General features: G+C 56.7%; 3 long non-coding RNA genes across 3 annotated transcripts; all 3 read left to right on the top strand.

Annotated features, from left to right (window-relative positions):
- Positions 1-1,318: 1,318 nt before the first annotated feature.
- On the top strand, positions 1,319-4,584 carry LOC142824213 (uncharacterized). Its single transcript, XR_016348222.1, has 3 exons — positions 1,319-2,169; positions 2,470-3,326; positions 3,627-4,584. It is a non-coding gene; the product is annotated as an uncharacterized LOC142824213 (long non-coding RNA).
- Positions 4,585-7,103: 2,519 nt separating this feature from the next.
- Positions 7,104-10,084, top strand: LOC149520897 (uncharacterized). The gene is made up of 3 exons (XR_016348206.1): positions 7,104-7,954; positions 8,255-9,111; positions 9,412-10,084. It is a non-coding gene; the product is annotated as an uncharacterized LOC149520897 (long non-coding RNA).
- A 488-nt stretch (positions 10,085-10,572) lies between these two features.
- LOC149520898 (uncharacterized) lies at positions 10,573-13,929 on the top strand. The gene is made up of 3 exons (XR_016348215.1): positions 10,573-11,425; positions 11,726-12,582; positions 12,883-13,929. It is a non-coding gene; the product is annotated as an uncharacterized LOC149520898 (long non-coding RNA).
- Positions 13,930-14,575: the final 646 nt, after the last annotated feature.

Below are 14,575 nucleotides of genomic sequence, written 5' to 3' on the forward strand. Positions count from 1 at the left end.
CTCCTTTCACTCCCCGTTCCTGTAGTGGCAACGGGAGGTGGTGGCCGATGGTGGGAGACTGCGGTGCGATGGTGGGAGGAGAAGCGATGCCGCGTCCTTGCGGACTGAAACGCTAAGTTGTTTGTTTGTTTTTTCCCCTCTGCTGTGTTCGGTAGCGAGCGATAAGAAGTCAACCCTCCCGGTGTCCTCCCGTCTGGGGATGGAACGGAAACGAGAACAGGGAGCTCGGGAGCTTGGTCGAAGCGAGGCGAGAACCGTCCGGCTGGGAGCGGAGCAGCCATCGCTTACCGGGAGATAAGTGTCGGGTCTGGAAATCTCTTGGCTTACGGCCCACTCGGGTCTAGGAAGGGAAGTCACGTTTGCTTAGACAGCGAGTCCGAGCGGAGGTTCCCGAGGTGCTTCCTTGGTAGTGGGAGAAACAGGGCTCCCGTTTGTCAGGGGTGCTGGTTTCTCTGGAACACAGTGTCCTTCTCAGCAGACCCTTGGCTCGAGGAGGAAGACGCAAGGTGGTAAGGTTTCTGACTGCCTCTTATGTGTTTCTCTCTTGTTGCTCTCTCGTATTGGCCAATACGTTCTGTCTGTCTGTTTCTGTCTGTGTCTTTGTCCTTGCTCTGCTTCTGCCGTGTCCTTGTACAGCACACTTGCAGGCATTCCAGGTGAGCATCTCCAAGGGTTAAGGGCTCAGGAGCCAACGGGAATTCTGCAGGTACGCCAGTCGCGCAAGGGAGAGCGGTGGTGCGTCATGGCTGACTGACTCAGTGTTCTTGTAGAGGGCCCGATACATAGGCGAGACGGGGGGAAAGGGCTAAAGGATAGAATTCCCACAGCCACAGACCTTAGTGAGTGAGAGCTAACGCTGGGCTTTTTCGGCCACCCTTGCAGAGGAATCAGTGCGTGGCCGTGGGCTGAGAAGATAGCGTCCAAGATGGACTTGAGCTGCCTGGACGTGATTCTCGGAACACGGGAAGGGTCCTCAGCGTTCGGCCTTCCCATGGCTCTGTGTGAGTAAGAGGTGCGTGCTTTGAAATCTTCAAGCGTCCTGGCAGTATGTTTCTTCTGAGGCAGAGAGCTTTCTGCTGGGGCACGGAGCCTGGTGGCTTGGGGATTGGTGAAGGGGCGGTAGGCGGTTCAAGAGAGCGTGGATAGAGATTCAAAGCCTCCTTTCACTCCCCGTTCCTGTAGTGGCAGCGGGAGGGGGTGGCCGACGGTGGGAGGGTGCGGTGCGATGGTGGGAGGAGAAGCGATGCCGCGTCCTTGCGGACTGAAACGCTAAGTTGTTTGTTTGTTTTTTCCCCTCTGCTGTGTTCGGTAGCGAGCGATAAGAAGTCAACCCTCCCGGTGTCCTCCCGTCTGGGGATGGAACGGAAACGAGAACAGCGAGCTCGGGAGCTTGGTCGAAGCGAGGCGAGAACCGTCCGGCTGGGAGCGGAGCAGCCATCGCTTACCGGGAGATAAGTGTCGGGTCTGGAAATCTCTTGGCTTACGGCCCACTCGGGTCTAGGAAGGGAAGTCACGTTTGCTTAGACAGCGAGTCCCAGCGGAGGTTCCCGAGGTGCTTCCTTGGTAGTGGGAGAAACAGGGCTCCCGTTTGTCAGGGGTGCTGGTTTCTCTGGAACACGGTGTCCTTCTCAGCAGACGCTTGGCTCGAGGAGGAAGACGCAAGGTGGTAAGGTTTCTGACTGCCTCTTATGTGTTTCTCTCTTGTTGCTCTCTCGTATTGGCCAATACGTTCTGTCTGTCTGTTTCTGTCTGTGTCTTTGTCCTTGCTCTGCTTCTGCCGTGTCCTTGTACAGCACACTTGCCAGCATTCCAGGTGAGCATCTTCAAGGGTTAAGGGCTCAGGAGCCAACGGGAATTCTGCAGGTACGCCAGTCGCGCAAGGGAGAGCGGTGGTGCGTCATGGCTGACTGACTCAGTGTTCTTGTAGAGGGCCCGATACATAGGCGAGACGGGGGGAAAGGGCTAAAGGATAGTATTCCCACAGCCACAGACCTTAGTGAGTGAGAGCTCACGCTGGGCTTTTTCGGCCACCCTTGCAGAGGAATCAGTGCGTGGCTGTGGGCGGAGAAGAAATCGTCCGAGATGGACTTGAGCTGCCTGGACGTGATTCTCGGAACACGGGAAGGATCATCAGCGGTCGGCCTTCCCATGGCTCTGTGTGAGTAAGAGGTGCGTGCTTTGAAATCTTCAAGCGTCCTGGCAGTATGTTTCTTCTGAGGCAGAGAGCTTTCTGCTGGGGCACGGAGCCTGGTGGCTTGGGGATTGGTGAAGGGGCGGTAGGCGGTTCAAGAGAGCGTGGATAGAGATTCAAAGCCTCCTTTCACTCCCCGTTCCTGTAGTGGCAGCGGGAGGGGGTGGCCGATGGTGGGAGGCTGCGGTGCGATGGTGGGAGGAGAAGCGATGCCGCGTCCTTGCGGACTGAAACGCTAAGTTGTTTGTTTGTTTTTTCCCCTCTGCTGTGTTCGGTAGCGAGCGATAAGAAGTCAACCCTCCCGGTGTCCTCCCGTCTGGGGATGGAACGGAAACGAGAACAGGGAGCTCGGGAGCTTGGTCGAAGCGAGGCGAGAACCGTCCGGCTGGGAGCGGAGCAGCCATCGCTTACCGGGAGATAAGTGTCGGGTCTGGAAATCTCTTGGCTTACGGCCCACTCGGGTCTAGGAAGGGAAGTCACGTTTGCTTAGACAGCGAGTCCCAGCGGAGGTTCCCGAGGTGCTTCCTTGGTAGTGGGAGAAACAGGGCTCCCGTTTGTCAGGGGTGCTGGTTTCTCTGGAACACGGTGTCCTTCTCAGCAGACGCTTGGCTCGAGGAGGAAGACGCAAGGTGGTAAGGTTTCTGACTGCCTCTTATGTGTTTCTCTCTTGTTGCTCTCTCGTATTGGCCAATACGTTCTGTCTGTCTGTTTCTGTCTGTGTCTTTGTCCTTGCTCTGCTTCTGCCGTGTCCTTGTACAGCACACTTGCAGGCATTCCAGGTGAGCATCTCCAAGGGTTAAGGGCTCAGGAGCCAACGGGAATTCTGCAGGTACGCCAGTCGCGCAAGGGAGAGCGGTGGTGCGTCATGGCTGACTGACTCAGTGTTCTTGTAGAGGGCCCGATACATAGGCGAGACGGGGGGAAAGGGCTAAAGGATAGAATTCCCACAGCCACAGACCTTAGTGAGTGAGAGCTAACGCTGGGCTTTTTCGGCCACCCTTGCAGAGGAATCAGTGCGTGGCCGTGGGCGGAGAAGAAATCGTCCGAGATGGACTTGAGCTGCCTGGACGTGATTCTCGGAACACGGGAAGGGTCCTCAGCGTTCGGCCTTCCCATGGCTCTGTGTGAGTAAGAGGTGCGTGCTTTGAAATCTTCAAGCGTCCTGGCAGTATGTTTCTTCTGAGGCAGAGAGCTTTCTGCTGGGGCACGGAGCCTGGTGGCTTGGGGATTGGTGAAGGGGCGGTAGGCGGTTCAAGAGAGCGTGGATAGAGATTCAAAGCCTCCTTTCACTCCCCGTTCCTGTAGTGGCAACGGGAGGTGGTGGCCGACGGTGGGAGGCTGCGGTGCGATGGTGGGAGGAGAAGCGATGCCGCGTCCTTGCGGACTGAAACGCTAAGTTGTTTGTTTGTTTTTTCCCCTCTGCTGTGTTCGGTAGCGAGCGATAAGAAGTCAACCCTCCCGGTGTCCTCCCGTCTGGGGATGGAACGGAAACGAGAACAGGGAGCTCGGGAGCTTGGTCGAAGCGAGGCGAGAACCGTCCGGCTGGGAGCGGAGCAGCCATCGCTTACCGGGAGATAAGTGTCGGGTCTGGAAATCTCTTGGCTTACGGCCCACTCGGGTCTAGGAAGGGAAGTCACGTTTGCTTAGACAGCGAGTCCGAGCGGAGGTTCCCGAGGTGCTTCCTTGGTAGTGGGAGAAACAGGGCTTCCGTTTGTCAGGGGTGCTGGTTTCTCTGGAACACGGTGTCCTTCTCAGCAGACGCTTGGCTCGAGGAGGAAGACGCAAGGTGGTAAGGTTTCTGACTGCCTCTTATGTGTTTCTCTCTTGTTGCTCTCTCGTATTGGCCAATACGTTCTGTCTGTCTGTTTCTGTCTGTGTCTTTGTCCTTGCTCTGCTTCTGCCGTGTCCTTGTACAGCACACTTGCAGGCATTCCAGGTGAGCATCTCCAAGGGTTAAGGGCTCAGGAGCCAACGGGAATTCTGCAGGTACGCCAGTCGCGCAAGGGAGAGCGGTGGTGCGTCATGGCTGACTGACTCAGTGTTCTTGTAGAGGGCCCGATACATAGGCGAGACGGGGGGAAAGGGCTAAAGGATAGAATTCCCACAGCCACAGACCTTAGTGAGTGAGAGCTAACGCTGGGCTTTTTCGGCCACCCTTGCAGAGGAATCAGTGCGTGGCCGTGGGCGGAGAAGAAATCGTCCGAGATGGACTTGAGCTGCCTGGACGTGATTCTCGGAACACGGGAAGGGTCCTCAGCGTTCGGCCTTCCCATGGCTCTGTGTGAGTAAGAGGTGCGTGCTTTGAAATCTTCAAGCGTCCTGGCAGTATGTTTCTTCTGAGGCAGAGAGCTTTCTGCTGGGGCACGGAGCCTGGTGGCTTGGGGATTGGTGAAGGGGCAGTAGGCGGTTCAAGAGAGCGTGGATAGAGATTCAAAGCCTCCTTTCACTCCCCGTTCCTGTAGTGGCAGCGGGAGGGGGTGGCCGACGGTGGGAGGCTGCGGTGCGATGGTGGGAGGAGAAGCGATGCCGCGTCCTTGCGGACTGAAACGCTAAGTTGTTTGTTTGTTTTTTCCCCTCTGCTGTGTTCGGTAGCGAGCGATAAGAAGTCAACCCTCCCGGTGTCCTCCCGTCTGGGGATGGAACGGAAACGAGAACAGCGAGCTCGGGAGCTTGGTCGAAGCGAGGCGAGAACCGTCCGGCTGGGAGCGGAGCAGCCATCGCTTACCGGGAGATAAGTGTCGGGTCTGGAAATCTCTTGGCTTACGGCCCACTCGGGTCTAGGAAGGGAAGTCACGTTTGCTTAGACAGCGAGTCCGAGCGGAGGTTCCCGAGGTGCTTCCTTGGTAGTGGGAGAAACAGGGCTCCCGTTTGTCAGGGGTGCTGGTTTCTCTGGAACACGGTGTCCTTCTCAGCAGACGCTTGGCTCGAGGAGGAAGACGCAAGGTGGTAAGGTTTCTGACTGCCTCTTATGTGTTTCTCTCTTGTTGCTCTCTCGTATTGGCCAATACGTTCTGTCTGTCTGTTTCTGTCTGTGTCTTTGTCCTTGCTCTGCTTCTGCCGTGTCCTTGTACAGCACACTTGCAGGCATTCCAGGTGAGCATCTCCAAGGGTTAAGGGCTCAGGAGCCAACGGGAATTCTGCAGGTACGCCAGTCGCGCAAGGGAGAGCGGTGGTGCGTCATGGCTGACTGACTCAGTGTTCTTGTAGAGGGCCCGATACATAGGCGAGACGGGGGGAAAGGGCTAAAGGATAGAATTCCCACAGCCACAGACCTTAGTGAGTGAGAGCTAACGCTGGGCTTTTTCGGCCACCCTTGCAGAGGAATCAGTGCGTGGCCGTGGGCGGAGAAGATAGCGTCCGAGATGGACTTGAGCTGCCTGGACGTGATTCTCGGAACACGGGAAGGGTCCTCAGCGTTCGGCCTTCCCATGGCTCTGTGTGAGTAAGAGGTGCGTGCTTTGAAATCTTCAAGCGTCCTGGCAGTATGTTTCTTCTGAGGCAGAGAGCTTTCTGCTGGGGCACGGAGCCTGGTGGCTTGGGGATTGGTGAAGGGGCGGTAGGCGGTTCAAGAGAGCGTGGATAGAGATTCAAAGCCTCCTTTCACTCCCCGTTCCTGTAGTGGCAACGGGAGGTGGTGGCCGACGGTGGGAGACTGCGGTGCGATGGTGGGAGGAGAAGCGATGCCGCGTCCTTGCGGACTGAAACGCTAAGTTGTTTGTTTGTTTTTTCCCCTCTGCTGTGTTCGGTAGCGAGCGATAAGAAGTCAACCCTCCCGGTGTCCTCCCGTCTGGGGATGGAACGGAAACGAGAACAGGGAGCTCGGGAGCTTGGTCGAAGCGAGGCGAGAACCGTCCGGCTGGGAGCGGAGCAGCCATCGCTTACCGGGAGATAAGTGTCGGGTCTGGAAATCTCTTGGCTTACGGCCCACTCGGGTCTAGGAAGGGAAGTCACGTTTGCTTAGACAGCGAGTCCCAGCGGAGGTTCCCGAGGTGCTTCCTTGGTAGTGGGAGAAACAGGGCTCCCGTTTGTCAGGGGTGCTGGTTTCTCTGGAACACGGTGTCCTTCTCAGCAGACGCTTGGCTCGAGGAGGAAGACGCAAGGTGGTAAGGTTTCTGACTGCCTCTTATGTGTTTCTCTCTTGTTGCTCTCTCGTATTGGCCAATACGTTCTGTCTGTCTGTTTCTGTCTGTGTCTTTGTCCTTGCTCTGCTTCTGCCGTGTCCTTGTACAGCACACTTGCAGGCATTCCAGGTGAGCATCTTCAAGGGTTAAGGGCTCAGGAGCCAACGGGAATTCTGCAGGTACGCCAGTCGCGCAAGGGAGAGCGGTGGTGCGTCATGGCTGACTGACTCAGTGTTCTTGTAGAGGACCCGATACATAGGCGAGAGGGGGAGAAAGGGCTAAAGGATAGAATTCCCACAGCCACAGACCTTAGTGAGTGAGAGCTAACGCTGGGCTTTTTCGGCCACCCTTGCAGAGGAATCAGTGCGTGGCCGTGGGCGGAGAAGAAATCGTCCGAGATGGACTTGAGCTGCCTGGACGTGATTCTCGGAACACGGGAAGGATCATCAGCGGTCGGCCTTCCCATGGCTCTGTGTGAGTAAGAGGTGCGTGCTTTGAAATCTTCAAGCGTCCTGGCAGTATGTTTCTTCTGAGGCAGAGAGCTTTCTGCTGGGGCACGGAGCCTGGTGGCTTGGGGATTGGTGAAGGGGCGGTAGGCGGTTCAAGAGAGCGTGGATAGAGATTCAAAGCCTCCTTTCACTCCCCGTTCCTGTAGTGGCAACGGGAGGTGGTGGCCGATGGTGGGAGGCTGCGGTGCGATGGTGGGAGGAGAAGCGATGCCGCGTCCTTGCGGACTGAAACGCTAAGTTGTTTGTTTGTTTTTTCCCCTCTGCTGTGTTCGGTAGCGAGCGATAAGAAGTCAACCCTCCCGGTGTCCTCCCGTCTGGGGATGGAACGGAAACGAGAACAGCGAGCTCGGGAGCTTGGTCGAAGCGAGGCGAGAACCGTCCGGCTGGGAGCGGAGCAGCCATCGCTTACCGGGAGATAAGTGTCGGGTCTGGAAATCTCTTGGCTTACGGCCCACTCGGGTCTAGGAAGGGAAGTCACGTTTGCTTAGACAGCGAGTCCGAGCGGAGGTTCCCGAGGTGCTTCCTTGGTAGTGGGAGAAACAGGGCTTCCGTTTGTCAGGGGTGCTGGTTTCTCTGAAACACGGTGTCCTTCTCAGCAGACGCTTGGCTCGAGGAGGAAGACGCAAGGTGGTAAGGTTTCTGACTGCCTCTTATGTGTTTCTCTCTTGTTGCTCTCTCGTATTGGCCAATACGTTCTGTCTGTCTGTTTCTGTCTGTGTCTTTGTCCTTGCTCTGCTTCTGCCGTGTCCTTGTACAGCACACTTGCAGGCATTCCAGGTGAGCATCTCCAAGGGTTAAGGGCTCAGGAGCCAACGGGAATTCTGCAGGTACGCCAGTCGCGCAAGGGAGAGCGGTGGTGCGTCATGGCTGACTGACTCAGTGTTCTTGTAGAGGGCCCGATACATAGGCGAGACGGGGGGAAAGGGCTAAAGGATAGAATTCCCACAGCCACAGACCTTAGTGAGTGAGAGCTAACGCTGGGCTTTTTCGGCCACCCTTGCAGAGGAATCAGTGCGTGGCCGTGGGCTGAGAAGATAGCGTCCGAGATGGACTTGAGCTGCCTGGACGTGATTCTCGGAACACGGGAAGGGTCCTCAGCGTTCGGCCTTCCCATGGCTCTGTGTGAGTAAGAGGTGCGTGCTTTGAAATCTTCAAGCGTCCTGGCAGTATGTTTCTTCTGAGGCAGAGAGCTTTCTGCTGGGGCACGGAGCCTGGTGGCTTGGGGATTGGTGAAGGGGCGGTAGGCGGTTCAAGAGAGCGTGGATAGAGATTCAAAGCCTCCTTTCACTCCCCGTTCCTGTAGTGGCAACGGGAGGTGGTGGCCGACGGTGGGAGACTGCGGTGCGATGGTGGGAGGAGAAGCGATGCCGCGTCCTTGCGGACTGAAACGCTAAGTTGTTTGTTTGTTTTTTCCCCTCTGCTGTGTTCGGTAGCGAGCGATAAGAAGTCAACCCTCCCGGTGTCCTCCCGTCTGGGGATGGAACGGAAACGAGAACAGGGAGCTCGGGAGCTTGGTCGAAGCGAGGCGAGAACCGTCCGGCTGGGAGCGGAGCAGCCATCGCTTACCGGGAGATAAGTGTCGGGTCTGGAAATCTCTTGGCTTACGGCCCACTCGGGTCTAGGAAGGGAAGTCACGTTTGCTTAGACAGCGAGTCCCAGCGGAGGTTCCCGAGGTGCTTCCTTGGTAGTGGGAGAAACAGGGCTTCCGTTTGTCAGGGGTGCTGGTTTCTCTGAAACACGGTGTCCTTCTCAGCAGACGCTTGGCTCGAGGAGGAAGACGCAAGGTGGTAAGGTTTCTGACTGCCTCTTATGTGTTTCTCTCTTGTTGCTCTCTCGTATTGGCCAATACGTTCTGTCTGTCTGTTTCTGTCTGTGTCTTTGTCCTTGCTCTGCTTCTGCCGTGTCCTTGTACAGCACACTTGCAGGCATTCCAGGTGAGCATCTTCAAGGGTTAAGGGCTCAGGAGCCAACGGGAATTCTGCAGGTACGCCAGTCGCGCAAGGGAGAGCGGTGGTGCGTCATGGCTGACTGACTCAGTGTTCTTGTAGAGGGCCCGATACATAGGCGAGACGGGGGGAAAGGGCTAAAGGATAGTATTCCCACAGCCACAGACCTTAGTGAGTGAGAGCTAACGCTGGGCTTTTTCGGCCACCCTTGCAGAGGAATCAGTGCGTGGCCGTGGGCGGAGAAGAAATCGTCCGAGATGGACTTGAGCTGCCTGGACGTGATTCTCGGAACACGGGAAGGATCATCAGCGGTCGGCCTTCCCATGGCTCTGTGTGAGTAAGAGGTGCGTGCTTTGAAATCTTCAAGCGTCCTGGCAGTATGTTTCTTCTGAGGCAGAGAGCTTTCTGCTGGGGCACGGAGCCTGGTGGCTTGGGGATTGGTGAAGGGGCAGTAGGCGGTTCAAGAGAGCGTGGATAGAGATTCAAAGCCTCCTTTCACTCCCCGTTCCTGTAGTGGCAACGGGAGGTGGTGGCCGATGGTGGGAGGCTGCGGTGCGATGGTGGGAGGAGAAGCGATGCCGCGTCCTTGCGGACTGAAACGCTAAGTTGTTTGTTTGTTTTTTCCCCTCTGCTGTGTTCGGTAGCGAGCGATAAGAAGTCAACCCTCCCGGTGTCCTCCCGTCTGGGGATGGAACGGAAACGAGAACAGGGAGCTCGGGAGCTTGGTCGAAGCGAGGCGAGAACCGTCCGGCTGGGAGCGGAGCAGCCATCGCTTACCGGGAGATAAGTGTCGGGTCTGGAAATCTCTTGGCTTACGGCCCACTCGGGTCTAGGAAGGGAAGTCACGTTTGCTTAGACAGCGAGTCCGAGCGGAGGTTCCCGAGGTGCTTCCTTGGTAGTGGGAGAAACAGGGCTCCCGTTTGTCAGGGGTGCTGGTTTCTCTGGAACACGGTGTCCTTCTCAGCAGACGCTTGGCTCGAGGAGGAAGACGCAAGGTGGTAAGGTTTCTGACTGCCTCTTATGTGTTTCTCTCTTGTTGCTCTCTCGTATTGGCCAATACGTTCTGTCTGTCTGTTTCTGTCTGTGTCTTTGTCCTTGCTCTGCTTCTGCCGTGTCCTTGTACAGCACACTTGCAGGCATTCCAGGTGAGCATCTTCAAGGGTTAAGGGCTCAGGAGCCAACGGGAATTCTGCAGGTACGCCAGTCGCGCAAGGGAGAGCGGTGGTGCGTCATGGCTGACTGACTCAGTGTTCTTGTAGAGGGCCCGATACATAGGCGAGACGGGGGGAAAGGGCTAAAGGATAGTATTCCCACAGCCACAGACCTTAGTGAGTGAGAGCTAACGCTGGGCTTTTTCGGCCACCCTTGCAGAGGAATCAGTGCGTGGCCGTGGGCGGAGAAGAAATCGTCCGAGATGGACTTGAGCTGCCTGGACGTGATTCTCGGAACACGGGAAGGATCCTCAGCGGTCGGCCTTCCCATGGCTCTGTGTGAGTAAGAGGTGCGTGCTTTGAAATCTTCAAGCGTCCTGGCAGTATGTTTCTTCTGAGGCAGAGAGCTTTCTGCTGGGGCACGGAGCCTGGTGGCTTGGGGATTGGTGAAGGGGCGGTAGGCGGTTCAAGAGAGCGTGGATAGAGATTCAAAGCCTCCTTTCACTCCCCGTTCCTGTAGTGGCAGCGGGAGGTGGTGGCCGACGGTGGGAGACTGCGGTGCGATGGTGGGAGGAGAAGCGATGCCGCGTCCTTGCGGACTGAAACGCTAAGTTGTTTGTTTGTTTTTTCCCCTCTGCTGTGTTCGGTAGCGAGCGATAAGAAGTCAACCCTCCCGGTGTCCTCCCGTCTGGGGATGGAACGGAAACGAGAACAGGGAGCTCGGGAGCTTGGTCGAAGCGAGGCGAGAACCGTCCGGCTGGGAGCGGAGCAGCCATCGCTTACCGGGAGATAAGTGTCGGGTCTGGAAATCTCTTGGCTTACGGCCCACTCGGGTCTAGGAAGGGAAGTCACGTTTGCTTAGACAGCGAGTCCGAGCGGAGGTTCCCGAGGTGCTTCCTTGGTAGTGGGAGAAACAGGGCTCCCGTTTGTCAGGGGTGCTGGTTTCTCTGGAACACGGTGTCCTTCTCAGCAGACGCTTGGCTCGAGGAGGAAGACGCAAGGTGGTAAGGTTTCTGACTGCCTCTTATGTGTTTCTCTCTTGTTGCTCTCTCGTATTGGCCAATACGTTCTGTCTGTCTGTTTCTGTCTGTGTCTTTGTCCTTGCTCTGCTTCTGCCGTGTCCTTGTACAGCACACTTGCAGGCATTCCAGGTGAGCATCTCCAAGGGTTAAGGGCTCAGGAGCCAACGGGAATTCTGCAGGTACGCCAGTCGCGCAAGGGAGAGCGGTGGTGCGTCATGGCTGACTGACTCAGTGTTCTTGTAGAGGGCCCGATACATAGGCGAGACGGGGGGAAAGGGCTAAAGGATAGAATTCCCACAGCCACAGACCTTAGTGAGTGAGAGCTAACGCTGGGCTTTTTCGGCCACCCTTGCAGAGGAATCAGTGCGTGGCCGTGGGCGGAGAAGAAATCGTCCGAGATGGACTTGAGCTGCCTGGACGTGATTCTCGGAACACGGGAAGGGTCCTCAGCGTTCGGCCTTCCCATGGCTCTGTGTGAGTAAGAGGTGCGTGCTTTGAAATCTTCAAGCGTCCTGGCAGTATGTTTCTTCTGAGGCAGAGAGCTTTCTGCTGGGGCACGGAGCCTGGTGGCTTGGGGATTGGTGAAGGGGCGGTAGGCGGTTCAAGAGAGCGTGGATAGAGATTCAAAGCCTCCTTTCACTCCCCGTTCCTGTAGTGGCAGCGGGAGGGGGTGGCCGATGGTGGGAGACTGCGGTGCGATGGTGGGAGGAGAAGCGATGCCGCGTCCTTGCGGACTGAAACGCTAAGTTGTTTGTTTGTTTTTTCCCCTCTGCTGTGTTCGGTAGCGAGCGATAAGAAGTCAACCCTCCCGGTGTCCTCCCGTCTGGGGATGGAACGGAAACGAGAACAGGGAGCTCGGGAGCTTGGTCGAAGCGAGGCGAGAACCGTCCGGCTGGGAGCGGAGCAGCCATCGCTTACCGGGAGATAAGTGTCGGGTCTGGAAATCTCTTGGCTTACGGCCCACTCGGGTCTAGGAAGGGAAGTCACGTTTGCTTAGACAGCGAGTCCGAGCGGAGGTTCCCGAGGTGCTTCCTTGGTAGTGGGAGAAACAGGGCTCCCGTTTGTCAGGGGTGCTGGTTTCTCTGGAACACGGTGTCCTTCTCAGCAGACGCTTGGCTCGAGGAGGAAGACGCAAGGTGGTAAGGTTTCTGACTGCCTCTTATGTGTTTCTCTCTTGTTGCTCTCTCGTATTGGCCAATACGTTCTGTCTGTCTGTTTCTGTCTGTGTCTTTGTCCTTGCTCTGCTTCTGCCGTGTCCTTGTACAGCACACTTGCAGGCATTCCAGGTGAGCATCTCCAAGGGTTAAGGGCTCAGGAGCCAACGGGAATTCTGCAGGTACGCCAGTCGCGCAAGGGAGAGCGGTGGTGCGTCATGGCTGACTGACTCAGTGTTCTTGTAGAGGGCCCGATACATAGGCGAGACGGGGGGAAAGGGCTAAAGGATAGTATTCCCACAGCCACAGACCTTAGTGAGTGAGAGCTCACGCTGGGCTTTTTCGGCCACCCTTGCAGAGGAATCAGTGCGTGGCTGTGGGCGGAGAAGAAATCGTCCGAGATGGACTTGAGCTGCCTGGACGTGATTCTCGGAACACGGGAAGGATCCTCAGCGTTCGGCCTTCCCATGGCTCTGTGTGAGTAAGAGGTGCGTGCTTTGAAATCTTCAAGCGTCCTGGCAGTATGTTTCTTCTGAGGCAGAGAGCTTTCTGCTGGGGCACGGAGCCTGGTGGCTTGGGGATTGGTGAAGGGGCAGTAGGCGGTTCAAGAGAGCGTGGATAGAGATTCAAAGCCTCCTTTCACTCCCCGTTCCTGTAGTGGCAGCGGGAGGTGGTGGCCGATGGTGGGAGACTGCGGTGCGATGGTGGGAGGAGAAGCGATGCCGCGTCCTTGCGGACTGAAACGCTAAGTTGTTTGTTTGTTTTTTCCCCTCTGCTGTGTTCGGTAGCGAGCGATAAGAAGTCAACCCTCCCGGTGTCCTCCCGTCTGGGGATGGAACGGAAACGAGAACAGGGAGCTCGGGAGCTTGGTCGAAGCGAGGCGAGAACCGTCCGGCTGGGAGCGGAGCAGCCATCGCTTACCGGGAGATAAGTGTCGGGTCTGGAAATCTCTTGGCTTACGGCCCACTCGGGTCTAGGAAGGGAAGTCACGTTTGCTTAGACAGCGAGTCCGAGCGGAGGTTCCCGAGGTGCTTCCTTGGTAGTGGGAGAAACAGGGCTTCCGTTTGTCAGGGGTGCTGGTTTCTCTGAAACACGGTGTCCTTCTCAGCAGACGCTTGGCTCGAGGAGGAAGACGCAAGGTGGTAAGGTTTCTGACTGCCTCTTATGTGTTTCTCTCTTGTTGCTCTCTCGTATTGGCCAATACGTTCTGTCTGTCTGTTTCTGTCTGTGTCTTTGTCCTTGCTCTGCTTCTGCCGTGTCCTTGTACAGCACACTTGCAGGCATTCCAGGTGAGCATCTCCAAGGGTTAAGGGCTCAGGAGCCAACGGGAATTCTGCAGGTACGCCAGTCGCGCAAGGGAGAGCGGTGGTGCGTCATGGCTGACTGACTCAGTGTTCTTGTAGAGGGCCCGATACATAGGCGAGACGGGGGGAAAGGGCTAAAGGATAGAATTCCCACAGCCACAGACCTTAGTGAGTGAGAGCTAACGCTGGGCTTTTTCGGCCACCCTTGCAGAGGAATCAGTGCGTGGCCGTGGGCTGAGAAGATAGCGTCCAAGATGGACTTGAGCTGCCTGGACGTGATTCTCGGAACACGGGAAGGGTCCTCAGCGTTCGGCCTTCCCATGGCTCTGTGTGAGTAAGAGGTGCGTGCTTTGAAATCTTCAAGCGTCCTGGCAGTATGTTTCTTCTGAGGCAGAGAGCTTTCTGCTGGGGCACGGAGCCTGGTGGCTTGGGGATTGGTGAAGGGGCAGTAGGCGATTCAAGAGAGCGTGGATAGAGATTCAAAGCCTCCTTTCACTCCCCGTTCCTGTAGTGGCAGCGGGAGGGGGTGGCCGACGGTGGGAGGCTGCGGTGCGATGGTGGGAGGAGAAGCGATGCCGCGTCCTTGCGGACTGAAACGCTAAGTTGTTTGTTTGTTTTTTCCCCTCTGCTGTGTTCGGTAGCGAGCGATAAGAAGTCAACCCTCCCGGTGTCCTCCCGTCTGGGGATGGAACGGAAACGAGAACAGGGAGCTCGGGAGCTTGGTCGAAGCGAGGCGAGAACCGTCCGGCTGGGAGCGGAGCAGCCATCGCTTACCGGGAGATAAGTGTCGGGTCTGGAAATCTCTTGGCTTACGGCCCACTCGGGTCTAGGAAGGGAAGTCACGTTTGCTTAGACAGCGAGTCCGAGCGGAGGTTCCCGAGGTGCTTCCTTGGTAGTGGGAGAAACAGGGCTCCCGTTTGTCAGGGGTGCTGGTTTCTCTGGAACACGGTGTCCTTCTCAGCAGACGCTTGGCTCGAGGAGGAAGACGCAAGGTGGTAAGGTTTCTGACTGCCTCTTATGTGTTTCTCTCTTGTTGCTCTCTCGTATTGGCCAATACGTTCTGTCTGTCTGTTTCTGTCTGTGTCTTTGTCCTTGCTCTGCTTCTGCCGTGTCCTTGTACAGCACACTTGCAGGCATTCCAGGTGAGCATCTCCAAGGGTTAAGGGCTCAGGAGCCA

The sequence above is a fragment of the Pelodiscus sinensis genome, chromosome 32 (genome assembly GCF_052426305.1).
Source record: "Pelodiscus sinensis isolate ZL-2025 chromosome 32, ASM5242630v1, whole genome shotgun sequence".
NCBI classification, from domain to species: domain Eukaryota; kingdom Metazoa; phylum Chordata; order Testudines; family Trionychidae; genus Pelodiscus; species Pelodiscus sinensis.